This window comes from Mirounga angustirostris, unplaced genomic scaffold (assembly GCF_029215605.1).
Source record: "Mirounga angustirostris isolate CCGP_5_RB_7025 unplaced genomic scaffold, mMirAng1.0.hap1 SCAF_3, whole genome shotgun sequence".
NCBI classification, from domain to species: domain Eukaryota; kingdom Metazoa; phylum Chordata; class Mammalia; order Carnivora; family Phocidae; genus Mirounga; species Mirounga angustirostris.
This window is the reverse complement of record NW_026991711.1, coordinates 80,960,193-80,964,867: the sequence shown is the minus strand read 5'-3', so window position 1 is coordinate 80,964,867 and position 4,675 is coordinate 80,960,193.

Genomic DNA, 4,675 nt, shown 5'->3' with positions numbered 1-4,675 from the left:
GCATAAATAGAAATGTAAAAGTTTTGTTTTGGGGTTTTTATTTTATTTTTTTATTGTTATGTTAATCCCCATACATTACATCATTAGTTCTAGATGTAGTGTTCCATGATTCATTGTTTGTGCGTAACACCCAGTGCTCCATGCAGAACGTGCCCTCCTCAATACCCATCACCAGGCTAACCCATCCTCCCAGCCCCCTCCCCTCTAGAACCCTGTTTGTTTTTCAGAGTCCATCGTCTCTCATGGTTCGTCTACCCCTCCGATTTCCCCCCCTTCATCCTTCCCCTCCTGCTACCTTCTTTTTTTTTTTTTTTTTTCTCTTAACATATATTGCATTATTTGTTAGACACTGGGGAGGGTATGTGCTCTGGTAAGCGCTGTGAATTGTGCAAGACTGTTGAATCTCAGATCTGTACCTTGGGTTTTTTTGTTTTTTTTTTTTAACATTTTATTTATTTATTTGACAGAGAGAGACACAGCAAGAGAAGGAACACAAGCAGGGGGAGTGGGAGAGGGAGAAGCCGGCTTCCCGCTTAGCAAGGAGCCTGATGAGGGGCTCGATCCCAGGATCCCGGGATCATGACCCAAGCCAAAGGCAGACGCCCAACGACTGAGCCACCCGGGCGCCCCAGAAATGCAAAAGTTTGTAATGGATGGTCGCCCGGGTGGCTCAGTCGCCTAAGCATCTGCCTTCAGCTCAGGTCATGATCCTGGGGTCCTGGGATCCAGTCCCGTGCAGGTCTCCCTGCTCCGCGGGGAGCCTGCTTCTCTGTCTGCGTGTTCCGCCTGCCGCTCCCCCTGCTTGTGCTCTCTTCTCTGACAGATAAATAAGTAAAATCTTTTTTTAAAAAAAGGTTTTTAATGGACTAAAACGTGAAGAAAAGAGGAAGCACTTTTTTTTTTTAAATATATTTATTTCAGAGAGAGAGCGAGGGGAGGGGGCGCAGAGGGAGAAGAGAATCTTAAGCAGACTCCCCACTGGGTGCAGAGCCCAGTGCAGGCTCCACTTGGGGCTCCACCCCAGGACCCTGAGATGACCTGAACTGAAACCAAGAGTTGGTGGCTCAATTGACTGCACCACCCAGGCGCCCCAGAGGAAGCACATTTTAAATTGTAACAGGCACACTTCAAAACCTTAATCAACGGCTTTATTGACCAGGTATATCTCTGTTCCCTACACTAAAGATGAATTTCTGTTTTTGTCATCAGCAGGACATACTTTAAGTGTAGTAGAACGGTCAAGGAGTAGGAAATTTGAGTAGAGGGAAGCTCCTTGAAAGCAGACGGGGCGGCAGGGGGAAGGTAGAGAAGGAAGGTGGGGAAGGTGAGGTCTTGGAGGGAAAAGTATTAGAAGAAGAAAGCCTAAGGCGTTTCTGAGCAGAGGGAGGGGCTTTCTCTGAAGGTGCTGCTGAGACTGGGTGTAAGAAAAGAATAAAGCAATGTGTAGGGGAGGATAGGTGAGGGAACAATAGCATGGTTTAATAAAAATAAATCACACAGGGCGCCTGGGTGGCTCAGTCGTTAAGTGTCTGCCATCGGCTCAGGTCATGATCCCAGCGTCCTGGGATCGGCCCCCGCATCGGGCTCCCTGCTCAGCGGGAAGCCTGCTTCTCCCTCTCCCACTCCCCCTGCTTGTGTTCCCTCTCTTGCTGTGTCTCTCTCTGTCAAATAAATGAATAAAATCTTTTAAAAAAATAAATAAATAAAAATAAAAATAAATCACACATTTTCATTAGTATTTACCAAATCTTTATTACTGGGAAAGGGGCTTTCCTCTTTGCCATACTTACTGTGTTTCCATTAGGATTATTAATGGTCTTTATTCCTACATGTCTGTGGGAAAGTACTGGTGGTATTGCTGCTGACAGTTTTTAAGATGACTGATTCACCCTCAACTTGCACCCCCATTTCACACTGGAGAAAGTGTAACTGTTTTCACTCAAGCTTTGTTATCAGCAAAGTGAACGAGTGCAGTTTCCCACAGAAAGGGCACGTGGGCACAGCTATTTGTCGTCGTAATGTCATTTTTCCTGTTCGGGCCATGAACATACAAGGTCAGTACTCACGTTCAAAACTATCCACACATTCCCTCCCCGCAAGTTCTTTCCACTTTTTTCCCCAAAAAATGGTTTTCTAATTTGAGGACAACTATTTGGTTAAGAACTGGTTTGCACTGAAAATTAATATAGAGTAATAGTCTTGGAATAAACTATTTAAAAGTTATACTCAAATTTGCCCTCTTTATTCTGTCATAGGAGCATAGGCATAGACAACATTCTAGAGCAATCACCCAACAAGAACAGAGATCCTGGTTTGATCCTCTTTAAAATTCCCTAGGACAGATCATCTATGAGAATGACTTTAATAGCCCTTTTGACATTGTCAAATATCAAATATGCTCCCGTTTAATGACAGTGGAAATCCTGTACCTTAACATCAGGAGTTCAATAAAGCGAATCAAAGAAACGTTCTCATTACTCAGCCTTTGATTTTATATGTTCTAGTCCAATATTGACTTTTGTTCATTTAACAAAAGTAATAAGCATATATTTCAGGCATATCTAGCTTTTGTCCTATCATAAAACGCAAGACTATATATCATCCTTGTCCCCAAAATGGCCTCTATAGAGATCTTTATGTTTAAATGAAGTCATGCTTAAATGACTGCATATAAATATATTTCCACTTATATCACAAGGATTTCAGTAAGAGAAAGCATTTCTTTCTGAAATCAATTCACAAGTTGATCTGATCACTTTCATATGTAGAGTAACTGCTGCCATTTTGACACAGATTTTTTTGAGATGTACATATTACCCATCATGACTCTTTTGCATGCCATATTAAGGGACATTTAGGCTTATAGTCTACAAAAGACACAATAATAGCTACATTGACAAGTGCTTACTACCTCCCAGACCCCGTGCTGATGCATTCCTGGGAGGTGAGTATGTTGGCCCCATTCTACAGATGAGGAAAGAAAGGTTGCGAAAGGGTCCCCTGTGGAGGCGGCTCTGAACCTGCACTGAATATGCCTCTTCATAAAGCATGACAAATATGGTTCCAATTTCTGTATCTCAACCATTTAGGGCTAGAAAGAATTTATGTACAGCAAAATACAAAGAATCCAGAGAAGTACTTGAGGCTCTTTCCCATCTCACTGCAGACTATTAAGTTGAGAGGAGTATCATAAGCATAAGATGGCTCACTATTTCTGTGTAATAAGCAGAGTCCCAACACACAGCCCAAGTGACTCTTGGACATTTCCTTCATACACCTGAGTTCTGTATTAGTCTAGAGGACTGAACTGATAGGGGTGATGTGGAGCCTGGCAGAACTGTCTACATCAGAGCCTTCAGGAAGAAAATGCTAAAAACAGGAGGTCACTGTTGCTTAAGTTAAGCCTAAGATAGGAGAGCCAGGAAGTGCTGCAGCCCCTGTGGGAAAACCCACTGGTTCTCTAAGGTTCACTCAACAAAGGATCATTACACAGCTATTAAACTGTCTTAAATGCAGCCCAGGACAGTATTTCTACACAATATCCTCTCCTGCCGGGAGCATTGCATAGCAATCTGGGTCAACTCAGTTATCAGGATAAGCTGAACCATAAATTAATTTTCTATTCCCTGGCCATTCCTTGGGTTCAAAGCTATTTTTTTTTTTTTTAAGTTGAGAGTAGAGCAACGCACAAAAGAATATTTTCTGCTGCAGATTTAAGGGGCTAAGAAATGGAGAGGAAAACCACTGTTGGTAAACAATTATTCGTAAAAATTATGCAAATGTTTTACTTGTGAGCCCTCAAATGGGGTGGGACAGGGAAGCAATGTGTGAATGTCATCTAGAGGTGAGGTGCTGAAAGAAACCTGACAGTGGGAAGAGGGAGGAGGGACACCTGCTAAATGCCTCTGTGGTTTATGCTTACGTGTGTACCTGGGGGTGGCTGCGGGCGTGCCCAAGAGTGGGTTCCAGGAGGCATATCTCTGTGGGTTGTTTGTTGAGGCAGACTCTCCCTATGCCTGAACTAGTGAGTTCTTAACTCTTAGGGTCACCGCTTAATAGTTTGGAACTAAATAGGTAGTTAGAGCATGCTACAGTCAGCCTCTTTGCAAACACATGCCTTTGGTGAGTAGAAGGCTGAATCCCCCAGGGCTGTTACTAGGTGGCACTTACCGCTGGCCTGACACACTTGTCCCGCCCGTGGGGTTGGTCGGCACCCCTTCTGTGATGCTACATGTTTTTAATATTAACCCTGACCCCATTGTCCCTACAGAGGGGAAGGTAGGTCCACACTAGCACCATTCCCCAACTGAAAACGAGGCTCACCACTGCCTCTGATGTTCAGGGAGCACCCTTCCCTGCCTGTGAGGCTCTGCTTTCTGACTCTTCATAGAATATCCCCACCTGTCCTAGGCTGCTGCTCAACCCTACTGTCCTCACACTCCTGCATCTTATTCCTGAGAACCTTCTGCCTATACCAGGTTGACGATCATTGTTCCTCCCAGGAAATCCAGCCTGTCTTGACAGCAAGTCCCAGACTCTTCCTCAGCTTGGCTTGATGCACTCGTGTCCTTTGCACTTTAGTTGGACAAGCAGAGCAGACTTCTTTCAACACACTCATGATGGCCACAAGCAATAATAGCAGTTTCAAGTCCACCGAGGCTATCATTATGCACAT